Source organism: Gopherus flavomarginatus, assembly GCF_025201925.1.
Source record: "Gopherus flavomarginatus isolate rGopFla2 chromosome 13 unlocalized genomic scaffold, rGopFla2.mat.asm SUPER_13_unloc_1, whole genome shotgun sequence".
Taxonomy (NCBI): domain Eukaryota; kingdom Metazoa; phylum Chordata; order Testudines; family Testudinidae; genus Gopherus; species Gopherus flavomarginatus.
This window is the reverse complement of record NW_026114609.1, coordinates 1487667-1507633: the sequence shown is the minus strand read 5'-3', so window position 1 is coordinate 1507633 and position 19967 is coordinate 1487667. Positions and strand designations below refer to the sequence as shown.

The window sequence follows — 19967 nt, the reverse complement described above, 5'->3', positions numbered from 1 at the left end:
CAGATTTCTCCCTGCTCCCTGCCAGAATAGGAACATGGAGGGAGGGAGGGGAAGAGAAGGGGGAGAGAGCGGTGATGAGCGGATATTGCTCCCCCCAGTGTTCTTCCGTGCCCCTCAGTGGGTTTTGAGTGGGGAGCAAGGAGCGACATCAGGGCTTCCTGCATCCAGGTCACCTTCCCCACCTGGGCTTCTGCTCTCTGTCCTCCTGTTATGCAGCCCAGGTGGGAAAGGTGACCTGGAAGCAGGGAGCCCCGATGTCGCTCCTTGGTCCCCTCTCACAGCCCCCTCGTGGTGGGCGGAGGAGCAGTGTTCAGGGGCGGCGGGGAGAGCGAGCAGCAATGCCAGCTACTCCGTGCATCCAGGTCAGTTTCCCCAAGTGGGCACAAGAGGGGGTGCAGGGGTTAGGGAAAAAGGGGGCACAGTGCAGACATTATGGGTGTAAGAGGATGCAGGGGTTAGGGGTGCAGGGGTTAGGGGCACCGGAGGGGGGGCACAGGGTTAGAGGTTCAGGGTTTGGGTGCTGGGTGGGGCAGGAGTTGGGGTGCAGGAGGGGGCACAGAGGTTAGGGGTTCAGAGGTTAGGGGGGCAGGGTAAGGGGTGCAGGAGGGAGGTGCAGGGTTGGGGTATAGGGGTGCCAGAGGTCACAGGTTTAGGGTGCAGGAGGGGACACAGGGTTAGGGGTGAGGGACGTAGGGGTGCTGGTGGGGGTGCAGGGTTAGGGATGCCAGAGGTTGGGTATGTAGGGGTTAGGGGTGCTAGAGGGAGTGCAGGGAGGAGCACAGGGTTAGGGGTGCCAGAGGGGGGCACAGGGTTAGGGGCGTGGGGGAGGACGCAGGGTGAACAGTGCAGGGTTAGAAGCACAGGAAGGGTCACGGGGCTCTCCTGTGACCCAACCCCACAGGAGACTGACCCCATGTTTAAAGAACAAACCTCTATACTAAGGGCTGCAATATCCACTGGGGTGAACACAACGGCATCAGCTCCTTGCTGCCCAGCCTGTGAGAGTTCTGACTGTGCTTCTATAAAGGGAACAGGTAGCGGAAGTTAAGTTGCCTCCTGTTCTATAACTGATGGGGGGGCAGCAGGGATTAGGGGCAAGGGGAACGGGGGTGCCTGATGGGTGTTGGGCTGCAGGGTTCCCTGCTGCAGCTCCGCAGACTGGACCCTGCTCCTCCTGTGCAGGGCCAGCTCCAGCTTTTCTGCCGCCCCAAGCAGGAGGAGGAAAAAATAAAAAAACTGTGGCTCTTCGCCGGCAGCTCAACCAACTGCTTCTTCTGCGGCAGTTCGGCAGCGAGTCCTTCCTCCCTCCCTCCCTTCCTCTTTGGTAGACATTTGGTGGCAGCTCAAAGACTAAGACAGGGAATGGGGGACCTGCCGCCGAATTTCCGCTAAAGACCCGGACGTGCTGCCCCGATACCGGATGGGCCGTCCCTTTAAATTGGCTGCTCCAAGCACCTGCTTGCTACGCTGGTGCCTGGAGCCAGCCCTGCTCCCGTGACAAGCAGGGGCTGGTGCAGAGCGTGGAAGGGCAGGGAGATGACATCTCCTCTAATAGCGGGGCCCTTTCACAGCAAGGGCAGCACCTCCCTGGAGTAGTACAGACCCACCTACTCCTCCTGTTTTCTCCTGACACCAGCACCACCCTTCCCGGCATCGCCTCATGGCAGCATCTGCTTCCAGACTCGCACCAGAAATGGGAAGTCTGGGCCGGGCCTGGCAGCAGCTGTCAGGAAATGGAAGCAGGAGACACGACCACTCCCATGGTGCTGTGGGGCCCATCCTGGCTGGTGGAAGATGGAGGCAGTGGACACTACCACCCCCATGGAGCCGTAGGGTTTTCAGGTGGGGTGCCCCCCCCCCGGTTGGGCTCCAGGGGAGGTTTGGCATCTTAATGGATTGGCGGGGGGTTGCTTGGAGGAGGTTTGAAGACCAACAGTGAAGGGGAAGTTGGGCAGTTTCCAGAATACCAGGGAGACAAGGCAGGTGAGGTGATACCTGTTATTGGACCAGCTTTGGAGTCACACAGGGTTTTCTTCAGGCAGAGGAAAGGCGCTCAGAGCCTCACAGTTCAATAGAAGGTGGAACGCTCTGCCCCGAACACCAGACATTCCCCTACTTCCTGGAATGGGGGGGCTGTCCCCACTGTCCTGTAAACAGCCCCACCATGTAACCCAGAGGTGGCTGCATCTTAGCACCAAGACACCAGTGGTCACCGCTCCAGAGGAGATGGTACATACAGGCCACTGCCCTACGTGGCCACCAGACGTCACAGACTGTGCACTGTCTTAGCTGGCCCCACATGTTACTGCCCCAAGAGGTGAGGTACACACAGGCTACTACTCAAACTGGGCACCTGGGGTCACTGCAGCAATGGTTGGGGGGGGATACAGGCAGGGCACTGCCACACATGGCCACCAGGGGGCACTGCTGCAATGGCGCTGGTGGCAGGGAGATAATAAGCAGGCCACTGCCTGAAGTGGCCACTACCACAATGGTGTGGGGAGAGGGGGAGGGAGATACCAATAGGGCACTGCCACACTAGGGCACCACGGGGAGGTCACTGCTCCAATTAGTAGAGATACACATTGGGTAGTGCCCCAGCTGGGGGCCCTACCCCAGAGAGAGGGGGGGCTGGGGAGAGAAGAGGAAATCAAAGGCCACTGCCTCACTTAGCCATCGGGGTCACTACCTAAATAGGGGACACACACACACAGGGCACTGCCCCACCTGACCAGCAGTGGTCACTGCCCCAATTGGGGGATACACAGAGGGTACTACCCCATGGGAATGCCAGGGATCAGTGCCTGCCATACCTGGCACAGGGGTCGAGGGGATAGGGTGACCAGATGTCTCGATTTTATAGGGACAGTCCTGATATTTGGGGCTTTTTCTTATGTAGGTGCCTATTATCCTCCACCCCCTCCCACTTCTTCACACTTTCTATCTGGTCAACCTGGGGCAGGGGGGGAGGGAAGGGGCTACACACAGGGCACTGCCATACTTGGCCACCAGTGCACATCCCTAGTAGGGGAGTGATACACACCAGAAGCAGGGCTCACTGCCACAAAGGGGTTGGAAGACACCCAGGGCACTGCCTGACACAGCCACCCAGGCACCCTGCCACCTTGGGGGAGGTGAAGAATACACCTTGGGCACTGACTCCTCTGGCTACCAGTGGTCACAGGCCCAATGCAGGGGTTGGGGGGAGTAAATACACACAGGGGACTGTCCCACCTGGGCAACACGAGTCACCAAGATGAGAGTGGGATACGCAGAGGGCCCTGCCCCAATGGCTGATATACATACAAGGCCCTGCCTCACCTACCCACCAGCGCTCACAGGCACAATGGCAGTGGTGGGGTCACATAGACAACTGACCTCAGTTGCCACCAGGGGTCGCTGCAGCAATGCTAGGCGGGATACATGCCAGGCGTTGCTGCCCCTCGCCACCAGGAGTCACTGCTCCTACAAGAAGGCACCTACAGGACACTCCCGTGCCTGGCCAGCAGGGGTCACTATCACTGGGGAGGGGCTATGGGGAAGCGGAGAAAGAGCAACTAACTGCAGTGGGGAAAATCACAATCTACCAGGGAGAAAGAACGGACTCCACTAGGACATCACACCAACTCCGGCCAGGCTGGATACCAGCAATTCGGGGCTGGAGCAGCTCCAGCTAGAGGCTGGCCAGAGACAGGTGACCTCGGTTTCTGCGCTGAGCAGGCTGCTTTGGCAGCAAGGAGGGACAGGGAACCCCCAGGCCAGGGTCTTGCTGCCCGAGGAGGGGGAGATCTGCAGCACTCTTTGGAGTAGCTGGTTAAGCAGCCGCGAGCCACACGCTTCTCCCTGCCTGAGCTCTCCAGGAGCACATTACGCACAGGTGTGCGCTGGATGTAGGCACCAGTGTAACAACAGGGCCAGACTCTGCTGAGTGCTGCCTGCGAAAGACAGGGGCAGAGTCAGACAGGCAGATGGGGGCAGGAGATGACAGAGCCAGCGGCCAAAAGCTGAACCCATCACAAGTCCAGCCTGTGACATCACCATCCGTCCCTGCAGCTCTCCATCTGTCCCGCTGTCTGTCCAACCCTCAACCCCTCATCCATCCCCAATGTATGTCACACACATCCCTTCACCCATCTGCCTCACATTCATCTATTTCCTCATGCATCCTGCTGTCCCTCTGATTGTCCCTGCAGTGCCCAGCACAAGGAGGCATAATGGACCCTGAGCAAGACTTTTGGGTGATGCAGTAATGGAGCTAGCTGGTGATAAGGGGCATCTCTAATCCCAGCCCCACTTCTCCTCTGCCCAAATCCATGACCACGAGCCCACCCTTCTCAGTCTCAGACCTCAAAGACATGACTGGCCACTCACGCTGTGACCCAGTTACAGCAATGAGGTCTTCCTGAAGATAGGGGTGGGAGGAGCAACCCCCTTATCCTGGCAGGCAGGACACATCCTTCCCAGTATGGCAGAGACCCTGCCCGTGGGCAGATAGACCCAGCTGAGTCCATAGGAGACTGGGGGAGGGGGAGCAGAGAAAGAGAATGCAGGAAACTGAACATGACAGGTGTCCATGAAAGGAGAGACAGAGAGAGTTTGAGTGAAATTTGGCCAACACAGAGAGAGAAACCTAGGAGGAAGAAAGAAATTCACAACACGGAGTCACCCTCATGGATCCAACTTTCTGCTAGGGAGCACACACCACTCCTCGCCAGAGAGATGATCAGCTCTCGCAAATGGAAACATCATCTCCCCTGAAGCCACAGCTAGTCCGGAAACCCACACCCAGGTAACGGGAAGTCCCTGCCTGGAGCCAGGACGGCTGTGACCAGATCCTTTCCCAAACCAGATACACATCTCACCGACAGAGACAGTTACTCTTGTCCCAGTTGGGGAGCTCTTACCTGGCATCAACAGGATTCACGCTGTCACTGCTCTCGATCACTTTCCATCTCACCTCAGGGCTGGACTCCGTCCCCGCGACTTCTCTTCCCTTGGTATGAAACACAACACAAGAGAAAAAGAAAAAGCAATGGTGGTGAGGCTCCTCTTCTCGCTACTCCTGCACCCCAGGGCTTCGGCTTCAACCCTCCTCCCATTCTGCCATCACAGCTACAATTAGAAATCTGAGCCCGGGGCTCACACCTGCTTGTCTCTCCAATCCTAGGCGCTGTCCAGCATGTCTCCCTCCACAGAAGTTACCTGGCCTCATCTTACACTCCATCTTCATATTGCTCTTCTCCTTCCCAGAGCTCCTGCTCTGCTCCTCAGACCTCTCTGTCCTCAGCTCTGCAGGCAGAGGGGAAGGGGCATGATGGGAACACACACGCCCCATTCCAGACACCACACAGCATCCACAAGGCTACCAAAACACCTCATTTTCGGCCAAAACCACACCCCACCCAGAGGGAGCAAAAAGCCTTTGTGAGTACAGCACACACAAGACAGGAAAAGATTAACACCCACACCCAGCCCAGCCAAAGTGGGAGCTTCCTCACCTTCCCGGCCACAGGTCCATGGGGCTCATGGATGGAGAAGTTTGCTGGGCTGTGGGGGTCCCTGAAGAACTGGCTCAGTATGTGAATGACTGGGATGTATGTGGAGGCCTGACTGTGGGTTGGGGTGTCCAGGAGGACCTGAGGGAAGGGAATAGGGGGATTAGGGATAGAGGAGAGTGGCGTTACCAAGGAGCATTGTGGGAATGTGGGTTTTAGAGAGCCCAGAGTGGATGGGTGTCGGCGTGTTGGACGACCCCACAGTGGTTGAAAAGGGGAACCTGGCAGGTTTGGGTGTAGCAGAGATTGAAGATGAGGAATCTCACAGCCTCGGGATGTACTGGGGGAGTGGGAGGATGGGAAAGTGGGGCCCAGCAATGAGAAATGGGATGGAGGCAATTAGGGGTGGGGCGCTGAGGAGGAGGATGGGGGGGGAGGAGGGGGGGCAGGGTGCTGAGGACGGGAAGGAGGATGTGGGAGATGAGGCAAGAGGAGGTCGGTGTCGGGGTGCTGAGGGTGGGGGGGGAGAAGGAGGTCGGGGCAAAGGGAAAGGCCAGGTAGAGTAGACAGGCCTGTAACTAGACCTGATCGGGAGAACAGAAGAGTGTGCTGTATGCCAGGGGCTAAGATACAGGATGTGGATTTGAGGCTGAATACGATCTTAGCGGGAGCGGGAAAGAATCCATTGATTATCCTTCATGTGGGAACGAATGACACGGCTAGTTACTCACTGGACTGTATCAAGGAGGACTATGCCAGACTGGGGAAGAGGCTTAAAGACATCGAGGCTCAGGTGATCTTCAGTGGGATTCTGCCGGTTCCTAAAGCGGGGCGATGAAGGAGTGACAAGATTATGGCGATCAACAGATGGCTCAGGGAGTGGTGTTATAAGGAGGGCTTTGGGATGTACGGTCACTGGGAAGCATTTACGGATAGACGACTGTTCGCTCAGGATGGACTTCATCTCAGCAAGGAGGGAAATAGAATTCTAGGATGGAGGCTCGCCGACCTCATCAAGAGGGCTTTAAACTAGGAAGTTGGGGGAGATGGTTGGGAGATGTTCGGGAGATCTCCACGCTGGAATATAACCTGGAGAGGGAAGTAAACAAAGTGAGCGGGGATACCCTTACGACCCCAAGATTTGATCCAAGGAGGAATAGTGGAGTAGAAACCAGAGTAACGGGTGATGCTGGTGGTAGAAAGTTTGCGCACGACGGGGGAAAGAATGTCACTGACGCCAAATGCCGAAAATTAAAAGGTCTGTACACTAATGCGAGGAGCCTAGGTAACAAGATGGAGGAACTGGAGTTAGTAGTGCAGGAAGTGAAGCCGGATATTATAGGGATTACCGAAACCTGGTGGAATAGTACTCATGACTGGAGCACGGGTATTGAAGGCTATGTGCTGTTTAGAAAAGACAGGAAGAAAGGCAAAGGTGGTGGAGTAGCCTTGTACATCAATGATGAAATTAAATGTAGCGAAATAAGAAGCGATGGAATGGACAAGACAGAGTCTGTCTGGGCAAAAATCACACTGGGTAAAAAAGCAACTAGAGCATCCCCTGAGATAGTGCTTGGGGTGTGCTACAGACCGCTGGGATCGGATTGGGATATGGATAGAGACCTCTTTAATGTCTTTAATGAAGTAAACACAAAGGGGAAATGTGTGATTATGGGGGACTTCAACTTCCCGGATATAGACTGGAGGACGAGTTCTTGCAAGAATAATAGGGGTCAGATTTTTCTGGATGTGATAGAGGATGGATTTCTTCATCAGGTAGTTGAAGCACCTACCAGAGGGGATGCCATTTTAGATTTGGTGTTGGTGAGCAGTGAGGACCTCGTAGAAGAAATGGTGGTAGGGGACAACCTTGGTTCGAGTGATCATGAGCTGATTCAGTTCAAACTAGATGGAAGGATAAACAAATGTAGATCTGGGATTAGGGTTTTTGACTTCTCGAGGGCTAATTTTAAAGAGTTAAGGAAATTAGTTAGGGAAGTGGATTGGATGGAGGAATTAGTGGATTTAAATGTGGAGGAGGCCTGGAATTACTTTAAGTCGCAGCTGCGGAGACTGTCGGAAGCCTGCATCCCGAGAAAGGGGAAAAAAACCATGGGCAAGAGTTGTAGGCCAAACTGGATGAGCAAACAACTCAGAGAGGGGATTAGACAAAAGCAGAAAGCTTACAGGGAGTGGAAGGAAGGCAGGATCAGTAAGGAAAGCTACCTTGCTGAGGTCAGAACATGTAGGGATAAAGTGAGGAAGGCTAAAAGCCACATTGAACTGGAACTTGCAAAGGGAATCAAAACCAATAGTAAAAGGTTCTACAGCCACATAAATAAGAAGAAAACAAAGAAAGAAGAAGTGGGGCCACTATACACTGAGGATGGAATGGAGGTTAAGGATAACCTAGGCATGGCCCAACATCTAAACAAGTACTTTGCCTCAGTTTTTAATAAGACTAGTGAGGAACATTGCGATGATGGAGGGATGATAAACGGGAATGTGGATATGGAAGTGGATATTACGGCAACTGAGGTAGAGGCCATACTTGAACAGCTCGATGGGACGAAGTCGGAGGGCCCGGACAATCTCCATCCGAGGATATTAAAGGAACTGGCGCGTGAAATTGCGAGCCCGTTAGCGATAATTTTTAAGCAATCGATAAACTTGGGGGTTGTGCCGTATGACTGGAGGATTGCTAATGTAGTTCCTATTTTTAAGAAAGGGAATAAGAGCGATCCGGGTAATTATAGGCCTGTTAGCTTGACGTCTGTAGTATGTAAGGTCTTGGAAAAAATTTTAAGGGAGAAAGTAGTTAAGGACATAGAGGTCAATGGTAATTGTGACGAATTGCAACACGGATTTACTAAAGGTAGATCGTGCCAAACCAATCTGATCTCCTTCTTTGAGAAGGTGACAGATTACTTAGATAAAGGAAATGCGGTAGATATAATTTACCTAGATTTCAGTAAGGCGTTCGACACGGTTCCGCATGGGGAGCTGTTAGTTAAATTGGAAAAGATGGGAGTGAATATGAAAGTTGTAAGGTGGATAAGGAACTGGTTAAAGGGGAGACTCCAGAGGGTCGTATTGAAAGGTGAACTGTCGGGCTGGAAGGAGGTCACCAGTGGAGTCCCTCAAGGATCGGTTTTGGGACCGATCTTATTTAACCTTTTTATTACTGACCTTGGCACAAAGAGCGGGAATGTGCTACTAAAGTTTGCGGATGACACGAAGCTGGGGGGTATTGCTAACACGGAGAAGGACAGGGATCCTATTCAGGAAGATCTGAACCACCTTGTAAACTGGAGTAATAGAAATAGGATGAAATACAACAGTGAAAAGTGCAAGGTCATGCATTTAGGAATTAATAATAAGAATTTTGGATATACGTTGGGGGCGCATCAGTTGGAAGCGACGGAGGAGGAGAAGGACCTTGGGGTACTGGTTGATAGCAGGATGACTATGAGTCGCCAATGTGATACGGCTGTTAAAAAAGCAAATGCGATTTTGGGATGCATCAGGCGGGGTATTTCCTGCAAGGACAAGGAGGTGTTAGTACCGTTATATAAGGCGTTGGTGAGACCCCATCTGGAATACTGTGTGCAGTTCTGGTGTCCCATGTTTAAGAAGGATGAATTCAAACTGGAACAGGTTCAGAGACGGGCTACGAGGATGATCCGAGGAATGGAAAAACTGCCTTATGAAAGGAGACTCAAAGAGCTTGGCTTGTTTAGCCTGGCCAAAAGAAGGCTGAGGGGGGATATGCTCGCTCTATATAAATATATCAAGGGGGTTAACGTTAGGGAGGGAGAGGAATTATTTAAGTTTAGTACTAATGTAGGCACGAGGACGAATGGGTATAAACTGGATATTAGGAAGTTTAGACTTGAAATTAGACGAAGGTTTCTGACCATTAGGGGAGTGAAGTTCTGGAATAGCCTTCCGAGGGAAGTAGTGGGGGCAAAAGACTTTTCTGGCTTTAAGACAAAGCTTGATAAGTATATGGAGGGGATGTTATGATAGGATCGTTAGTTTGGGCAATTGATCTTGAATTACCACCAGACAGGTCTGCTCAATGGTCTGCGGGGAGATGTTGGATGCGATGGGTACTGAGTTGCTGCGGAGAATTCCTTCTTGGGTGCTGGCTGGTGAGTCTTGCCCACATGCTCAGGGTTTAGCTGATCGCCATATTTGGGGTTGGGAAGGAATTTTCCTCCAGGGCGGATTGGCAGGTGCCCTGGAGGTTTTTCGCCTTCCCCTGCAGCGTGGGGCACGGGTCGCTTGCTGGTGGTTTCCCTGCAGCTTGAGGTCTTCAAACCATTTTTGAGGATTTCAATAACTCGGTCCTGCGATAGGGGTTGTTATAAAATTGGATGGGTGGGGTTCTGTGGCCTGCCTTGTGCAGGAGGTCAGACTAGATGATCAGATTGATCCCTTCTGACCTATGAGTCTATAAGTCTATGAGTGTACACAATGGGGGAGGGGATGCTGGGGGATCCCCATAGATAGGGGTGGGGCTAGTGAGAGGGTCACAACAGATAAGGGGAGAGTCACAGTGGATGGGAGGGACACTGGGGGGCAGGTTGTGGGGGCTTGAAGGGGCTGCTGGGGCCCTACAGAGGGAGAGGAGGGGGCGGTGCTGGCAGGAGAGTCACAGCAAATGGGCGGGGGACACCGGGGGGCAGGTTGGGGGAGGTTGAAGGCCCCGCGGCCCCAGGCTGCCGCTTGTGGGGCTGCTCCCAGGCAGCTCAGCCCCCCCCGTTGCCCCCCCAGGCCCAGCGGGGGGGGTGAAGCCCTTTCACTAGCGCTGCCTCTGCCCTGTGCCCCCCCCGCCCGGCTCCCACGGGCCCGGGGCTGCTCCCGGGGCAGGGGCTGGGCCTGGCGCCTGGAACTGGGTGTCTGAGCCCCCGGCCCCCCCCGTGCAGAGCCGCCTCTCCCCGTCCCGCCTCAGCGCCCCTCGGCCCGGCCCCGCCCGCCGGCTGCCCCCGAGCCCGCGTCCCCCCCGCAGCGCCGGGGCGGGTCCCACTGGTGCCCCCCCCCGGCTCCCCGTGGGGAGGGGGCGGGGGCAGCGAAGCCTCGGGGCGAGGGAACCAGGCCCGCACCCCACGCGCCGAGTCTCTGTCCCGCGCTCTCTCCGCCAATCAGGGAGCGGGGAGGGGCGCGGCGAAATGACGATCAACGGCCCCTCCTCCAATAGAGGCCGCGTGTGAGAGGGAGAACTACGCTTCCCAGTGTGCACCGGGAGGGGGCGCGTTGCCTGAGCAACCTTGCGTCAGTTCCGCTCTGAGCCGAGCCAGGAACTACAACTCCCAGCCTGCCCCGGGGCGCTTCCGTCCTCTCGAGCCCAGGTGAGGGCGGGTCCCTGGGTCAACCTGACACCTCCCCCCCCACAACTCCGCTCCCCGCCCCGCCCCCCAGAGAGCCCCGCCCCCCGTGCAGTGTGTTACCTGCTCCGCGTGGGAACGTGCCGCGCCGCTTCGCCCCTTTCACCCCCGCACAAAGCAGCTGATCGGGGCGGGGGCGGGAGCGCGGGGGGCGGAGGCCGAGGACCGGGGGGGGGGGCAGGTCAGTGCCGGGTCTGTCTCTGCCCGGTGACTCGGTACATTTGTCTGCACCGCGGGGATGTTCCCAGCGCCCCTTGTTCGCTGGGGCTGTAACCCCCCGTCTGGGTGTGAGCTGGTTTCTGGGGGTGTCCGATGAGCCTTGGAACCGGCTCCTTGTCACTGCCCGAACTCCCGCTGTGCCCGGCCACCCAGCCCCGTCCTCCTCCCTCGGGTGAGCCCGGCTTTAACCCCCCTGCAGTGCCAGTGTCACCCGCAGACAAACCTGCCGCTGAACCGAATTAATCCTCCTCATTCCCCGAGCTCCGCCCTCCCCCCAAAGCCCTGCCCCTGCCCCCTCCTCCTGGGGTCCCGCCCCCACACTGCCCCTGCCCCCTCCTCCTGGGGTCTTGCCCCCACACTGCCCCTACCCCCTCCTCCTGGGGTCCTGCCCCCACACTGCCCCTGCCCCCTCCTCCTGGGGTCCTGCCCCCACCCTGCCCCTGCCTCTGCCCCCTCCTCCTGGGGTCCTGCCCCCACCCTGCCCCTGCCCCCTCCTCCTGGGGTCCTGCCCCCACACTGCCCCTACCCGCTCCTCCTGGGGTCCTGCCCCCACACTGCCCCTGCCCCTGCCCCCTCCTCCTGGGGTCCTGCCCCCACACTGCCCCTGCCCCCTCCCCCTGGGGTCCTGCCCCCACACTGCCCCTGCCCCCTCCTCCTGGGGTCCTGCCCCCACACTGCCCCTGCCCCCTCCTCCTGGGGTCCTGCCCCCACACTGCCCCTGCCCCCTCCCCCTGGGGTTCTGCCCCCACACTGCCCCTACCCCCGACGTCCTGGGGTCCTGCCCCCACCCTGCCCCCTCCTCCTGGGGTCCTGCCCCCACACTGCCCCTATCCCCGACGTCCTGACCTCACATCACGTGTTCCCCTAATCCCTGCCCCACTCCCCAAAGCCCTGCCCCTGCCCCTTCCTTCAAGGCACCGCCTTCGCATTGCCCCTTTTCCCCAATACCCCAGCCCCACTCTGCCCCTTCCCCCAAATCCACACTCCTGCATTGCCCCTCCCCAATACACCCCTCCCCTGCACCCTTTCCCCAAGGACCCACCCCCGCCCTCACATTGCCCCTTCTCCAGAATTCCTGCCCTTGAGCTTCCCTTTCCCCCCAAGAGCCTGACCCTGCACTGCCCCTTCCCCCTGAGACCCCCGCCCCTGCACCACCCATTCACCCAGGACCCCGCACTCACATTGCCCTGAGACCCCGCCCCTGCACCTCCCATTCACCTGGAACCCCACTCCTACATTGCCCCAAGCAGGGGCTGGCTCTAGCAATTTCGCCGCCCCAAGCATGGCAGCACACTGCGGGGGGCGCTCTGCCGTTCGCCGGTCCTGTGGCTCTGGTAGACCTTCCGCAGGCGTCCCTGCGGCGGGATCTGGTGGTCCCGCGGCTCCGGTGGACCTCCCTCAGGCATGCCTATGGATGCTCCACCAGAGCCGCGAGACCAGTGGACCCTTCGCAGGCACGCCTGCGGGAGATCCACCGGAGCCGCCTGCCGCCCTCCCGGCAACCGGCAGAGCGCCCCCTGTGGCGTGCTGCCCCAAGCATGAGCTTGGCGTGCTGTGGCCTGGAGCTGGCCCTGGCCCAAAGACCCTGCCCCTGCACCACCCCTTCCCCCTGAGACCCCGCCTCTGCACCACCCATTCACCCGGGACCCCACCCTCACATTGCCCCGAGACCCCGCCCCTGCACTACCCATTCACCTGGAACCCCACCCTCACATTGCCCCGAGACCCTGCCCCTACACCGCCCCTTCCCCCTGGGACCCTGCCCCTACACCACCCATTCACCCAGGACCCTGTGCTCGCATTGCCCTGAAACCCTGCCCCTGCACCACCCCTTCCCCCTGAGACCCCGTCCTTACAACATTCACCCAAGACCCTTGTCATAAACAGATAGCTAAGGGTTAATGTCTCTTTCACCTGAAGCACCTGACCAGAGGACCAATCAGGAAACTGGATTTTTTCAACTTTGGGTGGAGGGAAGTTTGTGTCTGAGTCTTTGTTTTCTGTCTGCCTGCTTTCTCTGAGCTTTGGAGAAGTAGTTCTGCTTTCTAATCTTCTGTTTCTAAGAGTAAGGACAAAGAGATCAGATAGTAAGTTATATAGTTTCTTTTCTTTGGTATTTGCATGAATATAAGTGCTGGAGTGCTTTGATTTGTATTCTTTTTGAATAAGGCTGTTTATTCAATATTCTTTTGAGCAATCGACCCTGTATTTTATCACCTTAATACAGAGAGACCATTTGTATGTATTTTTCTTTCTTTTATATAAAGCTTTCTTTTAAGACCTGTTGAAGTTTTCTTTACTGGGAAATTTCAGGGAAATTGAGTCTGTACTCACCAGGGAATTGGTGGGAGGAAGAATTCAGGGGGAGATCTGTGTGTGTTGAATTTGCTAGCCTGATTTTGCATTCCCTCTGGGGGAATAGGAAAGTGCTTTTGGTTTCCAGGACTGGGAACAGAGAGGGGGAGTCACTCTGTGTAGTTTCACAGAGCTTGTGTCTGTGTATCTCTCCAGGAGCACCTGGAGGGGGGAAGGGAAAAAGGATTATTTCCCTTTGTTGTGAGACTCAAGGGATTTGGGTCTTGGGGTCCCCAGGGAAAGTTTTTCAGGGGGACCAGAGTGCCCCAAAACACTCTAATTTTTTGGGTGGTGGCAGCAAGTACCAGGTCCAAGCTGGTAACTAAGCTTGGAGGTTTTCATGCTAACCCCCATATTTTGGACGCTAAGGTCCAAATCTGGGACTAAGGTTATGATATGGTGTGCAGTGGTGGGATAGAATCCAGAAGCCAGTAGGAATATTATATTTTTCTTTTCTCTGCTAGGGACTTTTTAGCAGAGAGAGTTTGGTTTTAAAAAGAAACCAGAGAGATTTTTTTTTCTGCTCTCTCTGGCAGTTTGTGGCTTGCATCATAAGCAAGAAACCATTAAGGTGCTATTAAGAGTCTTTTGTCACACAATAGCACTCCCATTGAGAGTCATTACCAGCTCTATATATATGCAAATAAAGTGGTTTTTCTAGTTTACGCTAGAGGAAGAAAAGGAAAAAAGCACTGTTGCTAGGCAGATTTCAGGAGGCAACAGAGAACCTGCAGTTCAGAAGATAAACACCGGAGGGCACCCCAACACAAGAAAACAGGAACCATGACTTCTAAGGCAAAAATTGAGGCCGAAGCACAATTCAGAGAAGCTGAACACAGGCGAGAGATAGAAAAACACAAACAGGAACTAGAAATAAAACAAAAAGAGATGGAGCTGAAAGAAAAGGAAGAAAGCATCAAACTGGCAGCCTTCCAAAGAGAACAGGCAGCCAAAGAGGCAGCACACAAAAGAAAACTAGAAGAAGAAGAGGTGGCCTACCGAAGGAAACAAGCAGAAGAAGAGGTGGCCCACCGCCGAGACATGGAAAAACACCAAAAAGAAATGGAAAAACAACAAAAAGAAATGGAAAAACAACAAAAAGAGAATGAAGAGAAGGAAAAACAGAGAAAACATGATTTGGAGTTGGCAAAAGCTGGGCTGCCTGTGCCAGCCAACCCTAACAACCCGGCGCCAATTATTGCTCCACAGCACAGGAAATTTCCCACCTACAAGGCAGGGGATGACACCGAGGCCTTCTTGGAAAATTTTGAAAGAGCCTGTCTTGGGTACAGCATCCCCGAAGACCAGTACATGATAGAATTGAGGTCACAGCTCAGTGGACCTTTAGCAGAGGTGGCAGCTGAAATGCCTAAGCAGCAAATGAATGACTATAAACTTTTTCAAACCAAGGCCAGATACAGAATGGAGATAACCCCAGATCATGCCCGTCGGCGCTTCAGAACCCAAAAGTGGAAACCAGATGTGTCATTTCCCAAACACGCCTACTACGTTGCAAAAAACTATGAGGCCTGGATAACAGGACACAACATTCAAACCTTGGAAGAACTGCACCTCCTCATACAAATGGAGCAGTTCTTGGATGGTGTTCCTGAAGACATCACACGGTACATACAAGATGGAAAACCCAAAGATCTCGCTGAGGCGGGGGAGATTGGAGCCAAATGGATGGAAGTGGCAGAAAGCAAGAAAGCTACTGTCAAGGGGAACGATTACCCCAGGGGGCACACAGACCATAAACCCTACAACCGAGGACAGCCAAAGACCCCACATACCACCCAAGTAAAGCCACAGACACCCTACTCTTCCACCTCACCAGTCTCCAGTAACTCACCTCGGCCCAGTGACCCATCAGATGGAAGATGCTTTAAGTGTAATGAACTGGGACATATCAAGGCCAACTGTCCCAAGAACACCATGCGAGTGCAATTCATTACACCACCATCACCCCAAAGATCCCCAGGCCCGGATGACTCACAAATACCTTTGGAGCGAAGGGAAAATTTGAGAGTGGGCGGAAAGAAGGTTACTGCGTGGAGAGACACGGGGGCACAAGTGTCAGCTATCCACCAATCCTTCGTTGACCCCAAATTCATCAACCCAAAGGCCAAAGTTAAAATTTACCCCTTCATGTCACAAGCTGTAGACTTGCCTACAGCTCAACTGCCTGTCCAGTACAAAGGCTGGTCAGGAATGTGGACTTTTGCAGTCTATGACAATTATCCAATCCCCATGCTACTGGGGGAAGACTTGGCCAACCAGGTGAGGCGGGCCAAGAGAGTGGGAATGGTTACACATAGCCAAACCAGGCAAGCTTCCAGACCCATTCCTGTTCCTGAACCGTCCACAGAGGCCCCGTCTGTGTTACCAGAGACCCAGACAGAGGTAGTGGACCCGGATTCCATGCCAACCACTGAAACAGCCACAGCACCTCCAGTCCCAGGCCCGGAACTGGAACAGCAACCAGCACCAGCAAGTGCAACCACATCTTCAAACTCAACGCCAGAGGGCGCCAGCGAGCCAGAACTGGCAGAAGCAAAAGACAGCCATACCCAAAAGGCTCAGCCAGAGCCTGAAATACCCTCAGGTGCACCAGCGGAGAGCGGTTCACCAGCAACGGAAACAACCCCATCACCTACATCGCTTCCAGAGGGACCAAGCCCAAGTCCACAGTCTGAGGAAGAACTGGTGACCCCAGCCTCAAGGGAACAGTTCCAGACTGAGCAGGAAGCAGATGACAGCCTTCAGAAAGCGTGGGCGGCGGCACGGAGCACCCCACCGCCTCTCAGCTCTTCTAATCGATCCCGGTTTGTTATAGACCAAGGACTTTTATACAAGGAGATTCTTTCTGGTGGACACCGGGAAGAATGGCAGCCGCAAAAACAGTTGGTGGTTCCAACTAAGTACCAGGGGAAGCTCTTAAGCTTAGCCCATGATCATCCCAGTGGCCATGCTGGGGTGAACAGAACCAAGGACCGGTTGGGGAAGTCCTTCCACTGGGAGGGGATGGGCAAGGATGTTGCCAAGTATGTCCGGTCTTGTGAGGTATGCCAAAGAGTGGGAAAGCCTCAAGACCAGGTCAAGGCCCCTCTCCAGCCACTCCCCATAATTGAGGTCCCATTTCAGCGAGTAGCTGTGGATATTCTGGGCCCTTTCCCAAAAAAGACGCCCAGAGGAAAGCAGTACGTACTGACTTTAGTGGACTTTGCTACCCGATGGCCAGAAGCAGTCGCTCTAGGCAACACCAGGGCTAACACTGTGTGCCTGGCCCTAACAGACATCTTTGCCAGGGTAGGTTGGCCCTCTGACATCCTTACAGATTCAGGGTCTAATTTCCTGGCAGGGACCATGGAAAAACTGTGGGAAACGCATGGGGTGAATCACTTGGTTGCCACCCCGTACCACCATCAAACCAATGGCCTGGTGGAAAGTTTCAATGGAACTTTGGGGGCCATGATACGAAAATTCATCAACAAATTCTCCAATAATTGGGACCTAGTGTTGCAGCAGTTGCTGTTTGCCTACAGGGCTGTACCACATCCCAGTTTAGGGTTTTCACCATTTGAACTTGTGTATGGTCACGAGGTTAAGTGACCATTACAGTTGGTGAAGCAGCAATGGGAGGGGTTTACGCCTTCTCCAGGAACTAACATTCTGGACTTTGTAAGCAACCTTCAAAGCACCCTCCGAAACTCTTTAGCCCTTGCTAGAGAGAACCTAAAGGATGCTCAAGAAGAGCAAAAGGCCTGGTATGACAGACATGCCAGAGAACGTTCTTTCAAGGTAAGAGACCAGGTTATGGTCTTGAAGGCGCAACAGGCCCATAAGATGGAAGCATCATGGGAAGGGCCATTCACGGTCCAAGAGCGCCTGGGAACTGTAAACTACCTCATAGCATTTCCCAATTCCTCACTAAAGCCTAAAGTGTACCATGTTAATTCTCTCAAGCCTTTCTATTCCAGAGACTTACAGGTTTTTCAGTTTACAGTCCAGGGAGATGATGCTGGGTGGCCTGACGGTGTCTACTACGACGGGAAAAAAGATGGTGGCGTGGAAGAGCTGAACCTCTCAACCACCCTGGAACGTCTGCAGCAGCGACAAATCAAGGAGCTGTGCACTAGCTTCGCCCCATTGTTCTCAACCACCCTAGGACGGACTGAACGGGCATACCACTCCATTGATACAGGTAATGCTCACCCAATCAGAACCCCACCCTACCGGGTGTCTCCTCATGCCCAAGCTGCTATAGAACGGGAGATCCAGAACATGCTACAGATGGGTATAATCCGCTCATCTACCAGTGCATGGGCATCTCCAGTGGTTCTGGTACCCAAACCAGATGGGAAAATACGCTTTTGCGTGGACTACCGTAAGCTAAATGCTGTAACTCGTCCGGACAACTATCCAATGCCACGTACCGATGAGCTATTGGAAAAGTTGGGACGTGCCCAGTTCATCTCTACAATAGACTTAACCAAGGGGTACTGGCAAGTACCGCTAGATGAACCTGCCAAGGAGAGGTCAGCATTCGTCACCCATGCGGGGGTGTATGAATTCAATGTCCTTCCTTTCGGCCTTCGAAATGCACCCGCCACCTTCCAGAGGCTGGTAGATGGTCTACTAGCTGGACTGGGAGAATTTGCAGTTGCCTACCTCGATGATGTGGCCATTTTTTCAGACTCCTGGCCCGAACACCTACTACACCTGGAAAAGGTCTTTGAGCGCATCAGGCAGGCAGGACTAACTGTTAAGGCCAAAAAGTGTCAAATAGGCCAAAACAGAGTGACTTACCTGGGGCACCAGGTGGGTCGAGGAACCATAAACCCCCTACAGGCCAAGGTGGATGCTATCCAAAAGTGGCCTGTCCCACGGTCCAAGAAGCAGGTCCAATCCTTCTTAGGCTTGGCCGGATACTACAGGCGATTTGTACCACACTACAGCCAAATCGCTGCCCCACTGACCGACCTGACCAAAAAGACCCAGCCAAATGCAGTTAAGTGGACTGATGAGTGTCAAAAGGCCTTTACCCAACTTAAGGCAACGCTCATGTCTGACCCTGTGCTCAGGGCCCCGGACTTTGACAAGCCATTCCTAGTAACCACGGATGCATCTGAGCGTGGTATAGGAGCAGTGCTCATGCAGGAAGCAACAGATCACAACTTCCATCCTGTCGTGTTTCTCAGCAAGAAACTGTCTGAGAGGGAAAGTCACTGGTCAGTCAGTGAAAAGGAATGCTATGCCATTGTGTACGCCCTGGAAAAGCTACGCCCATATGTTTGGGGACGGCGGTTCCAACTACAAACTGACCATGCTGCACTAAAGTGGCTTCATACTGCCAAGGGGAACAACAAGAAACTTCTTTGTTGGAGTTTAGCTCTCCAAGATTTTGATTTTGAAATTCAGCACATCACAGGAGCTTCTAACAAAGTAGCGGATGCACTCTCCCGTGAGAGTTTCCCAGAATTCAGTAGTTAAAAAGTGTTCTTAAACTGTAGAAGTCTGTTAGTTATATACTTAGTGGTATATGTAAAGGTGCATGTGTTGTATTAATCTGTTTATTTTCAAGTTCTAGAAAGAAATCGCCGCCAGTGAGCTTCCCCACTGTCGGCAATTTGGGGGGCGTGTCATAAACAGATAGCTAAGGGTTAATGTCTCTTTCACCTGAAGCACCTGACCAGAGGACCAATCAGGAAACTGGATTTTTTCAACTTTGGGTGGAGGGAAGTTTGTGTCTGAGTCTTTGTTTTCTGTCTGCCTGCTTTCTCTGAGCTTTGGAGAAGTAGTTCTGCTTTCTAATCTTCTGTTTCTAAGAGTAAGGACAAAGAGATCAGATAGTAAGTTATATAGTTTCTTTTCTTTGGTATTTGCATGAATATAAGTGCTGGAGTGCTTTGATTTGTATTCTTTTTGAATAAGGCTGTTTATTCAATATTCTTTTGAGCAATCGACCCTGTATTTTATCACCTTAATACAGAGAGACCATTTGTATGTATTTTTCTTTCTTTATATAAAGCTTTCTTTTAAGACCTGTTGAAGTTTTCTTTACTGGGAAATTTCAGGGAAATTGAGTCTGTACTCACCAGGGAATTGGTGGGAGGAAGAATTCAGGGGGAGATCTGTGTGTGTTGAATTTGCTAGCCTGATTTTGCATTCCCTCTGGGGGAATAGGAAAGTGCTTTTGGTTTCCAGGACTGGGAACAGAGAGGGGGAGTCACTCTGTGTAGTTTCACAGAGCTTGTGTCTGTGTATCTCTCCAGGAGCACCTGGAGGGGGGAAGGGAAAAAGGATTATTTCCCTTTGTTGTGAGACTCAAGGGATTTGGGTCTTGGGGTCCCCAGGGAAGGTTTTTCAGGGGGACCAGAGTGCCCCAAAACACTCTAACTTTTTGGGTGGTGGCAGCAAGTACCAGGTCCAAGCTGGTAACTAAGCTTGGAGGTTTTCATGCTAACCCCCATATTTTGGACGCTAAGGTCCAAATCTGGGACTAACA

At 53.8% G+C, this 19967-nt stretch overlaps 1 protein-coding gene across 13 annotated transcripts in view; it reads right to left on the bottom strand.

The window, feature by feature from the left end:
• LOC127040993 (zinc finger protein 436-like) overlaps window positions 1–19967 on the bottom strand; it is a 563752-nt gene that overhangs the window by 425958 nt on the left and 117827 nt on the right. The window lies entirely within an intron of this gene.